The 16,558-nt window shown below is 42.1% G+C and overlaps 1 protein-coding gene across 36 annotated transcripts in view; it reads left to right on the top strand.

The window, feature by feature from the left end:
- Positions 1-16,558, top strand: part of LOC124054897 (receptor-type tyrosine-protein phosphatase delta-like) — a 339,738-nt gene that overhangs the window by 210,887 nt on the left and 112,293 nt on the right. For 5 of the 36 annotated variants that reach the window (XM_046381410.1, XM_046381411.1, XM_046381414.1 and 2 more), the window contains exon 1: positions 2,236-2,746. The exons of the other annotated variants lie outside the window; for them this stretch is intronic. The gene's annotated coding sequence lies outside the window, so the exon portion shown is untranslated. Of the gene's footprint in view, positions 1-2,235; positions 2,747-16,558 lie in introns of those variants that run through there. 36 annotated transcript variants of the gene reach the window in all.

The following is a 16,558-nucleotide window of genomic DNA, read 5'->3' as shown; positions in this document are numbered from 1 at the left end:
CTGTAGCCCTACATCAGAGCATTGTGCGCTTAAATGTGTTATCAGGAGCAACGTTGTCCCTTTATGCATTGTTTTGCACTATTATGTCTTTTTAGCGATGCAGACGTGACTGAACGAGTGATGTCTTGGAATCATTACATGAAATGCATGATCATTGTACGCAGGATATAGAGGTGACTGTTCCGGTTGGCTGTTTCAACAGGCTGACCTTGGAATACATAAAGCTGTTTGTAGAGGCAGCTTTCCCTCACACAGAAGCAGTGCCTTTGATAAAAGAATAAATAAACAAAATAGCAGATGATATGGCTCCCCACCAGACATGCAAACACACACATTCAAGCACAGTCTAACAGCAAAATCAATATGATATCCCTAAGGTGACTGAGTGTATCTGAAGCTCTTACTGATGAGTTTGCACTGACCTTATTGTACATGATGGCATTTTGATAGCATAACCACAGAGCATCTATACATGCTTGGTGTGACCTCTCACCCACTTAAGGACCACTGGTAGAGAGTAACTCTTCTGTAAATGTACTCTGCTGAAGTACAAGCCTGAGGTACTTTAAGTATTTTAACATTATTTTACTTAATACTCATACTCCATGACATTTCAGGGATAAGTATTGCATTTTTGACATACTATTTGATAGCTATAAGATCATTTTCAGATTAAGATTAAATTACAATCTATGATAAGCGTAGTACTGCACTACACTTGCACGTATATGGTGTGTGTGTATATGCTGTTTTTATTTTTAAATATAGCGTACTTGTATGTATGTGCGAATATTTTGTGTTTATTGTATATTTTGCCTTCAGTACTTATTCCTATACTGATTCTACTTGAATTTACCCTTCGGGGATCAATAAAGGATCATCTTATCTCATCTTGGAAAATATGAAGCATTTTTAGCCATTATACAGCTCAACAGTGCATAAAAAAATGCATAAATGCTATATGCTGCTTGTTTGTTAATGCATCAGTAATAATCATGTGAAAGAGCAGTATACACCCTAACAATGCAAACTGAAAGTCTTGCGGAGAGCCTTCCCAGCTGCAAAACTGTCATTCTATTTAACGTGTGATGTCATGAACGAACCAGTTGGTGTAATCCTCAGTTGTCCCAATGCTTTTGTCCATATAGTGTACTGCATTAGCTGTGTTGCCATCTAATTGTCAAGTGAATTTGAAGAAAACTAAGTAAACTTTATGACTTGGAGTAGGTAATCCAAATCTCGCTTCCTTAGAAGTTGGCGGTCGACTCTATATTACGCACAGCTGTAATAAACAAGACATGAAGAAGAGGTTGTGAACCAGGAACAACACACACACACACACTAGTTGTTCGGCAACTGCCAATAAACCTAAAAGAAGAACAACAAGCAATAAAACCTGTCGCCTCGGCCATCTATGAAATAAAAATCGACATCAGTTCAATTATTTCAGTAGGGGTGGTTGTAGTTACACTTTCATGTCAGTGAGCAATGGGACTGAGTCAAGGTAAAACACCATCAGCGGAACCAGCTGCTTCTCCTCTCAGAGCAGAAATAACCGATCAATTGTCAAACGCTTGCTATGTCAGAACTTATTTGGAAAAGATGTTTCCATCTCTTATTAAGTGCATTAATTCTTTTTCTCCAAAAGGCCAAAAGCCACCTCAAACGGCCTTGGATCGACAAACTTCTTTTTAAATTCTGCCGTTTCCATCGACCTTATTGGCCATCGCAATAATGCACATGAAAATACACTAACGCAAACAGCCATTCTAGCCTACACAATTTTTGTTCCGCTTCTGATGCATTTTAACTCACTGTGGTGATGGTGATTCTACAACATGCTGCTGGTTGGACTGTTGACGTACAGTATGTGTTTGCTCTTCCCGAATCATAGCTGAAGCTGTTTAATAAGTAACATACACAGACGCACACCCAAACACTCACCCACGCTGGCACACACACGCTCCCCCCCGTGTCTCCAATAGAAATCTTCACATTAAAATAGCCATGTTCAAGTGCACATTCCTGCAGTGGACTGTGTGTGTGTGTGTGTGTGTATGCATGGTGGGCAGTTGGTCCAGGAGAGTTGGGAAAGTGGGACCTCGAGTGACGTCACCCTTCATATACCCCCCCTCTCTCCCTCTCTCTCTCTCTCTCTCTCGTTTTCTCTGCCTGGGGTTTCAGTCCGTGCTCGGGTCCTCTGGAGAGAGAGAGAGAGAGAGAGAGAGAGAGAGAGAGAGAGAGAGAGAGAGAGAGAGAGAGAGAGAGAGAGGCGGACCGACTGACAGACGCGGAGAGAGTGAGAGAAGGAGAGAAAGAGGGAGAGTGAGGGGGCTGTGTGTCCCAGCCAGACCGCACTCCTCAAACACAATCACAGTCTCGGCTCTCCACGTTCAATCCAATGAAGATCTAACGAGCACCACGCAGACAGACCCGAACTAGTGATTCCGTCTATACACACATATACACGCGCTCCACGTGCCTGTCGTCTTCTTTCCCCAGTCGTCCCGAAGATCGTTCACGCGCTGCTGACGGACAACTCGAGGAGAGCCGCGAAATAAGAGCGAACAAACCGAGGGGGGGGTGGGAGAGCAAGAAGAACCCGGGGACGGATTTCTTTTCTCCACGTTTCCCGAGGACTCGACTGTCATTACTGGATGTAAAAAGAAAGAAAGAAAGAAAGAAAGAAAGAAAGAAAACTCGACTTCTCCTTCGAGTTTCAAACTGCCCGCAAAATGGTGATAAGGTAAGATTGTCTGACGAGCCTGCGTGAGTTTGGAGGTTGTGACAGTGGGAACTGAAGTGGCTGCCGCAGTGATTTCAGGTGTGCAGAGCCTCGTGAAGTTGATTCAAACATATCAGCCTGAAGCAGTTCTATACCTCCATGTTGTGGTTTTACTCTGTAGTCTGCACACGGTGGCCAGCGCCTTTAGGTGCATCTCATGAGCGTTAAATGTTGTTTTACGCATAGTTTTTCATGATGCTCCCAATCGTGGGGCTAACAGAGTCACATCACAGAAAGTAAACCGCCACGAATATCAGAAAATACTTTCATTAGCAGGTTTATTGATATTTTGAATATGTAGCTACCTGTGCGCATGAACTACATCTACGAATGTGCAGGTGGAACATTTTATGACGTGCGGTGAGTTTTTGTTGGGGTTGAGGTGACGATCAGCGTCAAAATCTGTTTAATTTTCGTAATCATCCTAACATTAAATACATCTCATTGCCTTAACGTTGTTTTATGTGTTTTTCTAAGTAGGCTGCAGCTGATTTTTTACCTTTAATGTTTAAAAAACCTCCAAAAAAAAAAACCCCAAAAACAAAACAGCTCAGACGTGTTATTTTTAGTTGACTTAAAGCTGTGCCGCTGTCACGTAAATACAGTTCATATAGTGGACCCTTTTGGAGTTGTGGAAGCCTTTCCAAGCGAATCTATTGTGAAGAATTTTTCAAAGTGATTTTATTTCCCCCCCTCGTAACTCTCCAGAGATCCCTTGTCTTGTGTCTCTGTCTTATTTTTAGAGCAGACTTTTATTCTTCTCTCTGTTCTTTTTAAAAGAGCTAAAACAAAAAAAAAATGCAGCTAAATATCAGTGAGGCAGTCAGTCAGTCACGTAACCGCTCTGTCAATCAGGTGAAAGTGAACCTTTATTTCCAGTAGAGCTGTGCGCACCACCTGTGCTCAGTGTGCCAGTTGGGCCACTAGGGGACTCATTCTCCCCAGTCAGTGAGGGGAATGCAGAGAGGGGCTGCAAGCCATGAAGAAGGGACTTCGGGTACCATGCCACAAACACCCCCCTGCCCGAAGATTTTACAATTCTAACATAAAGAGGCATACTGTTTCCCAAACTAACAAAATAACAGGTTACATACCCATCAGCTCGTGAAAAAAATAGCTATATTAGTAATAAATCAATAATAATAATAATAATTGCAAACTGCAATTCATGTTAGGTGACATTAGGGTGTCAAAAATGAATGACAGTGGGGGTTTTTTTTTTCTTGCATAGCCTTGAAACGTCTTCGACACCACATGTTTAAAACCACACAATATCCGCATCTTGTAGTATGGAGAAGGAGCTAGAAAAGAAAGCAGATTTTCAACCCAAATCTGTCAGTATGTGTTCAGTCTTTTTGTCTTTTTGTGCAGGTTGTTAGTAATTATAAAAAAAAAAAAAATCACATTTGTGTGCCTGGGATTTTTTTTTTTTTTCTTTGTGCTGTTGTACTGAAAGAGGTATCAAGTAATACACTGTATACAAGTACTCTATTGAAGAACCTTACTTTGTAATGTATTGCTGTCTGAGTGAAAAAACAGTGATTGAGGGTGGAGTCAGTTGGTGAGGTGTTCAAAGGGCCAGTGTGTGCGTGTGTGTGTGTTCAAGCATGCAAATCAGTGTGCATGTGTGTTTGCCCAAGCAATTCCCAGTTTATAGCCAGTAAGCACTCTGGGAGAGCTCACCCCGGCACCTCCACTGTCTTACATGTTTTACAGTTTCCCGGCTCAAACAATTAGCACTCGCCCAATTTTGACACAGTGCAATTAACGCTGTCACCACACGTTCGATTTCCAATTTTGCTGTTGCGACAGCAGCCCTCCAAAGAGGAGACAAAATGGATATGCGCTAAAGTGGTGTTCGCTTAAGGTGCTGCCATATCCAAAGTCGCCGAGGGGAGCAAAGTGTTTCATGGCAAAGCGGTACTGGCGCGGCCATCTTCTCTCAAACCCTCAACCTTTACTTAGTGCCAATTTTCCACAATAATATATAGCTATCTGTGAAAAATTTTGATGTAAATTGTGAAAAGGTATTACTGTATTATAGTCTACAGGAAATGAAAGAAGAAATTAGCTTTTCTCTTGTGTGTGTCTGTATTTGTGAAGGATACCAACAATTCATGGCATGCGAGCTATTAAATTGAAAAATGATACAAGGGTTTAGAAGGTGCCTGTAAGGGACTAAGGCTATTTCTGCGCATCTGCCGATCTGCCTTTTTTCTCCAGTTTTGTGTGCCTGAAGCACATTCTGAAATCATATCCCACCATTTTTGACAGTGTCTAGAAGGGACAGCGGACTGTTTTCACGAATGAACGTTGGAGAAGTCAGCAGTGTCTTTCAGATGCCCTTTTTTGTTTGGTTTATTTCTCGAACGTGTTCCTACATTCTGCAGGCATTACTACATTTACATTCTATGTTAAACGTTAACCTCATAGATGTAAGCTCATCGACAGAAAAGCGTGTAATATAACAGTCATCTTGAAAGACTATTGGAGCTTTCAATGTTTCTTTATCCAAGTCCCCCTCTCTGGCACATGGCCAAGCCCTCTTACAAACAAGTGTGCCTGCACCTCATAGTCCCATTGTTTTAGCATAGCCAATAGCTCTGACTCACGGGTTTATTTTCAAGAGCAGACCAAAGGAAAGAAAAAAAAAAAGAGTGAGAGGGGAAAAAAAAGTTTGTTTTCTATCAGTGTGTATGTACGTGTGTGTGCCTGTGTGTGCGCACTACTTCAGGAATTCCAAGGCCGGGGCCCCTATTACGAGTGTGGAATGAGAAATCAACACTTACATTACAAAAATGGATATGTAAACACAGAGGCCACAATTATCAGGCGCCGTGGTGTTGGAACTGGAGGAGATGGAGTGCCAATAGGTCTGTTAGCAATCACCCCCCTCACTGCCTGCCCTCTGTAATCCAGTGGGTGTATTCTACCTTATTTTGTGCCAGCAGCGGCCCTTAACAGCTACCCACTGACTGGCAGGCCGGCTGGCTAGCTGGCAGGGTGGGTGGTTGGCGGATGCAGGGGAAGTTTGTTGATTGGTAGAGGTCATATCGGGGAGGAAAAAAAAAAAGGCAGGAGGGTAGCGAGGTGCGTGCCCATGTGTCGTTTCAGTGTTGGCATGTGTGCTGCACACTGTATGGGGAAATATGTGCTCGTGGACAAGCATTTTGTCTATCTTGCAGTTTAGTTTTCTCATGTTCATCAACCCGTGCACACGCCTGTGCATCAGGGGCCCGCAGCCGACTACAAACCCACTTCACAGAGGCCAGCTTGATGCATTGTGACAAATGAGAAAGCGGTTTGATTTCGCACAACACTGAGCTGCACTCCAGCATAATGAAGTGATCATGACTTTACCCTTGGTTCACTTTGGCCCTGGTCCCGCTGTGTTTTTCCCCTCTATTCAATCGCTTCACTCACTTATTTACTTGGCAAGCATTTCCTCCTGTAACCTCTACTACTGCATAACTAGCGTCAAGGGTGGGTTGCTTGATAAAAACCACCGCTACGGGGCATTGGTTTTACACATCGGGGAACGCTAGCAGTTTTTATTGATATTCAAGTTGCCACGGGGTTGGAATAATAAGAAGCCTATTTTCACGCCCAGGCAAAATCACCTCTACTGTCCATCACCCTGTCAGGGCAGAAAGCTGAGGCGTAAATATTATTTGGCAGAGGAGGAAACACAGGGCTATGGCTGAGCTTGTTCTTTCCTGCTTACTCTTATTCCCTTCTTTTCTTAGTCATGTTTTCCCTTTCTCCTGTCTTTCTCAGATGCATCTCATCAGTACTTCGGGGAAAAAAAGTCCCCTGCCTTTTCCATCCTTTCATCCTGATTTCACTGCATGTGTCATCCTCAGTGAAATTTCCTTGAATGTATTTGAACGCATGAAACAGAGTGTCACTTGCAACATGGTTCAACTGAATGTCGGGTACAACATGGAACGCTTCGCCCACAGGCTCAGCCTCCAGGCTTTGTGTACAGGGGGACTACCACAGACAAGGAGGACTGCCTTTCCATCGCAGCTGTCCTTTGCTTGCAGATTGGGTTTCAGGAGATATGATGGATGCCAAACGCCTGTAGCCAGTTGTGAAGACATGGAGGGGGAGGAGGGAGTGTGCTTGTATGGATTTGGATCGGGGTCAGTGGCACTGGCAGAGGACTGGAATTCTGCCCTTGACCTCCATTTTGGATCTCCCCCCCATCTAGCTACTAACAGTCTGTCACCTTTAGCACTTTGAGAGAGTTAATTAGAAGAAAACTTAAGACTGCAAGTGAAACATCATAATTCCAGTTAGAAACGCTTAAAATGCAAAGTGAGGGGGTATAAAAAGGTAGCCTGGTCATATTTTTCAAAGACTTTAGGCTGATTTTGTTGCAAACCAAAACATTATTTCTTTATTTGCCCTTCCATTGTCTCATTTTCTCTTATCTTAATTTTTGGAAAAGCTGAAAGCAGAATCCACTGAGGTTCATTTGAATAACTGGCAGAATGAGAAAATAAAAGCTGGAGGAAAAAACAGAAGTGGCGGTCGGCTCTGTGCATTCATGTCACACAGCTCTATCAAATTATTCCACAATAGCAGCCACACAAGTGATGGAATTTCAATTAAACTATGACAGTTTTAGAATTTGTTTCTGCACTAAAGAGAATGGGTTGTGTGTTATGGGTTTTGGTTGGGGGGGTGGGGGTGCACGGCAAGGTCTCGTACAGGAGACACATTTTCCAGTATGTATTTTTCATCCACCCACCACCCTACTCACTCAGCCCCCACCTTCCATCCTCCATCAAAAGAGAATGACTTAGCTGAAATCCTTTTTGTTCAGAAGTACTCTGCGGTTAGAGCCTGCAGCCGGGCAAAATGGGGTGTTATGATAAAGGTCTTTGCTACGCGAAGTCAAAAACGGAGCCTTTAGTTGATAGACTCTTTCCAAGAACAATTACGCTACCTGCTGTGCCAAATAGAAGGTTGCAAGAGATAAGTGCAAGGGAGGGGTGCTCAGCTCAGACTGGTGGCTAGCTCGTAAACTGGAAAAGAGCAATGTACAGGGTCTGTAAACTGTTTCAAGGCTGAGTTTGTTACACATGCAAGCCCACAAACAAAAGTGCACAAACACACATGTCAAAACAGACTGTGAAAGACTGTATAAAAATGATAAAACTAATCTAATAACAGAACTAAGAATGGACAAAACATAACATGCCTGGTGCTGCAGCAGCTTGGTGTTATGAGCAAAATTTAAGCTTAAATTTGCAAGTAACTTTTATTTTAAATTAAGCTTCCAACAAAAGTGACTGGGATTTATATTTGTTGGCTATTTGCATTTGTCAGACTCCCACTGTAACTGGCAAAGAGGAGAAAATTCCATTAAAAAGTGCAGTGACATTGCCAGATAGCAATTTCACAAATGAGGAATGCATTTAATAGCGGATGGATTTTTCATAATTTGTAAGTATTTCCCCAATTTGTGCCATAATTCTTTAAGTGACGCATGCTGTAATGGGATCCAGTGTATCTGGCACCTACATGTCCACATGAAGATGTTTAAAGATATCTCAAAAGCAAAGTGAGAAGTATTGCACAAAAAGGGAAGGGGATTTTGAACTATTAGCATCAACAATGTGTAAATATCTGTTCTTTATTATTCCTCATTTATCCTCTGCTTTTACTAAATTCAAATTTAAATGCCTGCATTACTGCAAGGTTAGGAGTCAATGTTTAAATTCTGTGTAACCCCAGCATTCACTCTCTACTCATTCTGCAATTATAGCTAGCTGCTTTGAAGAAGCCAGGCGGAACTAAAATGACTTTTCATGTCCGGTATAATGACTGCCATTTGGAAGCAGACATGGAGAGAGAGAGGGCGAGAGAGATAGAGCAACAGAGGAGAGAGTGAAAAGAGATGGAGGGAGGGGCAGGAGGAGGGAGAAAGGGGGGCAATCAGAGGATGAAAATGGCTTAGGTCACCTCTGGTTCTGACCAGACGGCCCAAACCAACCGCCTTTCCCTCTGTCATTCCTTGCAAATGAATCTACCACACTTTGGTCCTTTTCTTCCCTCTCTGTGCCCCTCACTGAAACTTTCACCCTCTTTTCCCTCTGTCTCCATCTTTCCTTCCATTGGTCTCCATTCATTTGCCATCAACGGAAGCTTAGCAGCTTTAAGGCGGATTACAAGATGAATTGCTGAGTGCTAGGCGCCGTATATTCTCTTTAGGGTGGGCTACTGCTGTCAAAGGCCAGAGCTGAGTGCCGTCACCTGGGCTAGCAGCTGGCTATCTTTTACACTTCGCTCGCTAATGAGGCCAGACAGTTGGGGCTGAAGTTATAGCGCAGGCTGGATGCTGTGTTGGTAATCTATTATTTACACTCTCATGGGGAGGCTGGTCTCAAGAATTTCATGCATGCATTTTGCAAAGCAAATAGTAGCCCTGGGGGAATAGAGAGCGCTGTGTGGGAAAATAAAAAAAAATGAGCAAGAATTAGACATTAATGTGAGTTGCAGTGTATCCTTGTTCTGCCTATTTCAAACCTGCCTTAAAGGAGACACAAGACCCTAAAGGAAATGGTATTTTGTCACTTTTTTCAGCATTTTAGAATAGGAATGTTCCTCATACAGATGTGCTTCAGTGACGCAAACAATTCTGACAACTCCATCCGATGCAGGAGTGTTCTTTGTCTTATTCATTCAGTGTTTTCTCCCTTCTTCCTTCCTTCCTTTACTTCTTTCGTCGTCGTGATATTTTATGGATGACAGATGAAGGTTGTGCTTGCGTCTTCAAACAGCCGACATAGAAGAACGGGTATATCTTTCCGTTCTCTTTTCATGTATATTTTAGGAACTATTTCAGAGGGGTTTCGGGGAGTTGCATCACACTGATATAGATAACGCTGTGCAGACAAGACTTGTTTATATTTAGTCAAGCTACAAAACTATGGCACACATGATCCCACTAATGTATTTATAGAATAATACCGGTGTTTAAATTTCCTTAGGTACCAGGGACTGTTGAGGCAGTCTTTACATTTACATTGAGCTTCCAAATATTAAATTAGTAAACTTGCCTGGTACCAGTCACATAATCAGCAAATAAGGTAATGAGTATACTTTGTCAGTATCCTGACTATGTTTTACAGGCCCATGAACCCATTTGGCAATTAACTATATTTGGACCAGTGTATACACAAATCCACTGGGCGATGAGATGGCAACAGTTAAACATAGAAAGGCAGTTTTAACCAGAGCTGTTTAACAGACTTAGGTCACTCTTAGGTTACTCTTAAATGAAGTTCATGCAGAATGGCTCAAGATACCACAAATAGCTCAGGGTTATAGATGGCTTAAATAAGCTACACATACCAAAACTCATGAAGTCACAAAGTTATTTATGACTCCACATGTAATGCAGATCCACATCATGATAATTTAATGATGAGATACATGCAAAAGCGTGAAACTGGCCATGTGACAAAGAAAGGGGCTTACTGAGTCACTGAGAGCTACAGTACGAGAAATTGGCCAGACTTAAAGTAACACAGTCCAGAACCACTGTAAACCACATCATGCCATTCCATCTTTGGTCCAGATAAGTTCAATGACACCTTAACTGTCATCCAAGCCAAACCCTAAAGTAAACTAGAATTTCTGCCACCCCAAACACAAAGATTTTTCACTGAATTTCTTGTGCTGTTCAAGGAAAGTCCATGTCAGGTGTAGGGCAGGGTAACCCAAGCTGCCACACTTAATCCCCCCCCCACGTACCCCTACCTTGTCCTTGTATGTGTTCTCTTGTTGATCTACCCTAAAGAAACATTCCAGGAGAGTTTAGGAATTGCTGTAACCAGAAACCATCAGGTCTTGTGTATGCAAAAGAGAGAGTTTGTACATTGGAATTGGAATGCTTGGACCTTCTCTTTTCTGCAGTCAGTGACAGTTGAACACAAGCTGCTTGGGTTACATGATGTAAGTCAAGGCTAATATTAGGTCTGGTTTAAGATAGGATGAAACATCTTGGGCATGTATGACTCAGATACTGCAATATATGAAAGGTTATGGGGAGTGACAAGTAAAGACAAGGAAATAAAACAACTTATAACCACATCTTATAGGCGTCTAGACAAGAAGACTTTTATGGACTTAGATACGGCTAACTTTAAGTGTCATCCATTTGATGGCTGGCCTCAAGTTTAGACAAGGAAAAAAATGTCAATTACTGTAATTAAAGTATTAGCAACTCAGAAAGAAAGCTAATGTGTATTTCAATAAATGGATGTGGATGGATTGCAATTTCGTCGTTGACACTGACCATCTCCCCTCAAGCTTTAAATATTGCAAATGGATTCTCCTTTTGTCATAGCTGATTTTCATTCCTGTGACAGTCCTAGAGGAGTGTGTGTGTCTGTGTGTGTGTGTTTTACAGTACTAGTCTCTGTCTCAGTCTAGGAAAAGGTTCATTTAGTAGCCATGAAAACACATTACAATGCAATCCCTTCCTTCCCCCTCCTTCTGCTCCCTCTCCTGTCTTCCCACCCTCTGCCGTTATTTGGAATCCTTCCCAACCTTCTATTGTGATAAGCTAAACACAAAGCTGTGAGGAGGATGTCCTGGGCTAGCTGCTAGCCATATTGTTGTCTTGCTCCTCCGCTTGGACTGGCAGCCTGTGCAACACTGCACCAGGGAATTAACCTCCGCTGCTGTTTCTTTCGAATTGTATGAATTTTTTTCTACAGCCACTCCAACAGAGCCGCAAGGGGGAAAATACTGTAAATGTTGCCAAATTACTGGCGGCATCTCTCTAGCCCAAATGCATAAATACACAGCAACTGTGATAAACAGCACAGGCTCCGTTGTTTGTGGGTGCCTCTATTGCAACCTTTACAGAAATAAAAGGGCATGACATTTTTTTAAGACAAGTTAGTTGACATGAAAGTGGGAAGTTAAATAAAGGAGAGTGTAGTTCAGTGAATGGGACATTACTGAATTGTCACAGTTTGTGACCTTTCCTATTTGTTCAGACAAGCCAGGGTTTCTCTCTGTCAAAATGGCCTACACCGTTTGTAAGCGATTCCTCCCTTCCTGTCCCTTGTTTTTTCGTATCTGCCATCTGCAGTGACTGCATGACGCCACAGCTCCTGTGTCATCACTGACAACGTTCTCTCTCTCTACTCTGTCACACACACACACACACACACACACAGGGATGAGACAAGAAAAAGCGGAGAGGAAGAAAGGGAAGTACAGAAGAGACAGTGAAAAAGAGATCTCAACTCATCCTTTAATTGTGTCTCTGAATGTCCCAGTGGACTTCATTACCCAGGCATCCGAAGAAATCTCACTTGTTTGCACTTGGAAACATGTAAAAAGCATTTGTAGTTTCTTTTTATGTTGCTACATCTGCATGAAGAGCTTCAGCAGGGCTAGTCAAAATTTGTCTGTAGCGTAGATCGAGGCATATTTCAAGCAGTGAGTAAAGCCAAGTTGTTTCTTTGCAGTAAGAAAGTTTTGATGTTTATATGCTGAGCTAATGGATATTATGGCTGCCCTCAGCAGGCCCTCAGTGCCAACATCTTTTACATTAGCAGAATGAAGGACATTTTCAGTTAACTTGAAAAGGAAAAAAAAAATCTGTTGGTTAGTTAAACTAAAATTGCAATTAATCACAATTTATGTCTTTCTTGTTAGCAAATTTTCAACGAAAAAAAAAGGTTTTTCATTGAAAATGCAATATATTATTCCAGATTTTAATATACCCATTTTCCCTGGCCCCTGGTGTTGTTAGTCATTTTGTAAACTGTCGTGTTTGTGAAAATAACACCCTTTTTTTTTACGATTTAAAGACAAATATTAGTGACACACTCAGCTTCCGCAGACCTTACCGGAGGACTGGAGGTAATTTTTGACTTCATTAAATCTGAGGGTAAAAATCTACAGCATCTCTGCATAAAAACTCAGCAGGAGAGGTGATTATCTTTGGAAATTAGCTCACTCATTTAGAGCTGTGTGGATGCAGATGCCTCCATTCAATGGAAGCCTATTATTCCAAACGACTCTCATTAAGCCATAGTGAAATAAGGCAAGCTGTGGAAGCAGTGAAATAAAATCTTTAGACTGGCTGTGCAGAACTCGGCAGCGGTGAGCCACGCTGTCTTCATTAAGAGCTCTGACGTCAGGAGTGAAATGCAGAAAATTATTCAGTGTAAAAGGAAAAATTGTATGCAGCTGATTTCTGCCTCTTATGCCCTATAGGAGGTTATTTGGTGTTTGTGTTCTGAGCCGACAGAACTGACAATATCGTCTGAGCTTAATGAGTGCGTTAAGCTAACGTTGAGGAGTGTGAGTCACAGCTGATCAGAAATTTCTGTATTTCATCCACTGATCAGAAGTTCTTTTTATTAAAATTCATAGTGAGCCACTTCCCTGATTCATCAAGCTGTGCTTTGCTCACTTCTATTTGACTTTTACCACGGCCAACGACACCAGGTTCCACACACGATTATGAAAATACCCATCCACACTATTGCTGAATCCTGTCTCTCTCTTCAGCAAACACTGCCACTTCTCAAGTCCCTTCCAGGTAGACAATATCACAGAAAGCAAATGGTTGTAATGTTGTGGTTAACTGCTGCAGTAGTCAACAAGTGATCGGAACAGAAAATGTCATCGACTTCCTCTCCTCTCCTTCCCAAGAACCCATTTTTCCTTCTTTCTTCCCTATGTGCCAGTGCACAAATAGATTTATCTTGCTTTGTTTGCAGTACATGAGATATATCTGTGCTTGTTTTTGTTGGGGTTCCTGTAATTAAGCCTTACTGCAAGAAGAGACTTTTTTTCCTCACTCATTTCTTTTCACAACAATACAACACTTAATTTTGCTCTCAGAATTGTTACGTTTATCATTTAAATTTACATCCAATGTATGCTTAACCCGGAACACCATGTTCATCTAAAACGAGTGTCTGTGATGCTCACTTTCCACATCAGTTTGGCTAGTTTACAAAGATTTACATAAGATTTGCAACTGCAGCAGATAAAATATTTGCATGCTCTGAACTCATAAAAAAGTGTTACTAAACTAAGGTAAAAACAAGAAATTAAAGGCTAATGCAGTCGGTTTGATCTGTTAATTATTCTGATTATTCCAGAACTATAGCAGCTTTAAATGACAACATAAACCATTGCTGCATAACTAAACACTATGGGACCTTACAGCATCTGGATCGTGCCGCCCCCCCAGGAACCATTTCAAGTGTTAAACACCAGGGGAGCATGGTTAGAAGAATGAGGCAGGAAGGGGGATTAGATGGACTCTTGTCATTTGAGGAAAAATACTGTTGGGCCTCACAATTCTGCATGCTCTCAACAACACAGCAGTAGGCTTTCATTTGCATCTCCCATGAGCATACCTCCTCCCTCTTCCTTTTGAGTTATTTATTACTATGGCCGCAGGTGGAAATCAGATGACTGTCAAATCATCCTAATGTTGTACGAGGTTCTCTAACACCATACACACGCGCAGAGTTTGTATGTTTCCTAGTTTATTACTGCTCTGTGATAACCTCCATCCATAGACTTATGTGCAGTTTCGCCCTAAACATCAGTAGCCTGTACGGAGTGATGGAATGTACACATTAAAATTCGATCTCCTGCATCAGTACATCCAGTGCTGGTCAGGATGGCAACTATAAATTGCTGGCCATTATTTTCGATTAACCACACTGACACCATGGCCCATGACATTTCTTCCCATTTTTAGCCCCTGTCACAGAGGCGCCATATTTCCAGCGCCGTTTCACTTAGTCCCGAAGCATGATAACGCAGACCAGGAAACATCGGGGCACAAGCCACCGGGTGATCTTATTAATGGCAGAGCTGCGATAACAGTAGTAATCTACGTCCGCAGTTGGTATCTCGATCTTCAGGCACATCCTTTGCAGAGCCTGAAGAGCATAGGCGTCATAGTGGGTGCAAAAGGCCAACAACTTGACCATTTATTGTTGATACGCTGGGGAAGTTTAATAACCTGCATCCCAAGTATTGCAAACAGGATTACCCAACCAGTGGTTCTAAGAACGACACAAAATGGCTATCTCGGGTCACAAATGTGATTGAACTTCCTTGCAAAAGACGTTAACTCTTCTTAAACATCATTGCGATGGTGAAGTTTGCAGAAGCCTTATAAAGAAAGAAAATAAGTGAAAATAACACAGAAAGAAAATGAAATATCCTATATGCATTTATAGACCTTTTATGTTCATATAAATATAGGCAGTATGTAGCATGAAGGTTTTCATGTGTCTGATCTGACAACCCTTGGAAGCGTCACATCGTATTTAACACAATATGCAGACAAGATGGAAATAGATATGGTCAGCTGCCAGCTAACATCAGGGAATGCAGGTGCACAACACGCAAGAATATAAATTCTGTTGTTATCAGCTTCTTCAAGATAATGGTCAGCGTCCCATAGCACGAAACCACTGCCAGATTACCAGTGCCATTTAGATTATTGTCATTTCATCATCCTTGTTGTTAAGCCATTAATTTATGCACATTCAGCTAATTGTCTAACTTCAAGTTTAGACATACTAAGGGTCAGCTGATATTAAATGATAAGGAATAAAGATATATCCCATTTGCAAAACAATGAGTTCAAAGGGCCAACAGAGTCAACTGAATCAGTGAAAGCAATCTGACTACTAAGCTCTTGTTTTGACAGGAACAAATTGTTGTGTATGTGCAGAAGGGCCTTCTCTTAGTTCTTAATGAGTTTATTGGTAATCAATATCCCCTTCTCATCCACTGGCATGTGACACTGAGGCCATGACCCAAGAGGGACCCCTAGACGGTGGAGTTGAGTGGGTCAGTAGCTGCTTGTTCATGCTTAGGCAGACAGGAATGCCCAAGTTCCACCTAGGTGAGACAAAGGCAGCGATGTAAAGAGGCTTCATCTCCACAATTACTGCACTGCTGTAGCCTTTTCTGTCCTAACTTACTTCAAGGCATTACATTTCCTATGCACTGTTCAGTACATGCTAACTGATTTGGCTTACAATCAATTCTGTCTGAAAGTAGACCACCTCGAAGAGCTACGCCCGCGTCAAATAGTGCAGAAAATGCTTTGCCTGTAAGTCAAAACTTCTTAGCGGAACCTCTCTTCCAGTGATTCCGTTAGCATCCTGCTGATGAGGGCACTTTCTTGGCAGTGTTTCGTTTTTTTTTTTTTTTTCTTTCTTTCTTTCTCAGGAAGATGGGGCCGAGCCTCCTGGTGGGGGTCAGAACAGTTGACCCTAACCCTGGCGAGCTCTCAGTCTGACTGCAATGATTTTATTCAGCCCCACTCAGTAGAACAGCGGGGTGTGACTCTGGTCAATGTGGCCCTGCCAAGACTGATTCCATTGAGAAACCCAAGGCCCTTTGAGAGGCACTGATCAAGGGTGCCGGATGTTTTTGATTCACACTGCTGAGTCTTTATATTATTCAACAGTCAAATCAGCCTGCTAAAATTGGGTTTGTTGGTCTTTTCTGGAAATATGTGACTCAATGGAGCTGGCAGGGTGTAGCAGAGCTTTGCTTTCCCCCCAAAAAAGATATAGTCTTTATACGATGGCTCATGCCAAACACACTGTATATGCACATCATTCAAGGTCTGCGCCTTTTTATTATTATTTAGCCTGATACAAAGCAGAACCAAGGGGGGAGAGAAGAGGATATCTGGCAAATGAAAAACAATTGGGCCAGGTGCCAGACTCAAGTGAAGCATGTGAGCTC

This window comes from Scatophagus argus, chromosome 23 (genome assembly GCF_020382885.2).
Source record: "Scatophagus argus isolate fScaArg1 chromosome 23, fScaArg1.pri, whole genome shotgun sequence".
In the NCBI taxonomy this organism is placed as follows: Eukaryota; Metazoa; Chordata; class Actinopteri; family Scatophagidae; genus Scatophagus; species Scatophagus argus.
This window is presented reverse-complemented; position numbering and strand designations above follow the sequence as displayed.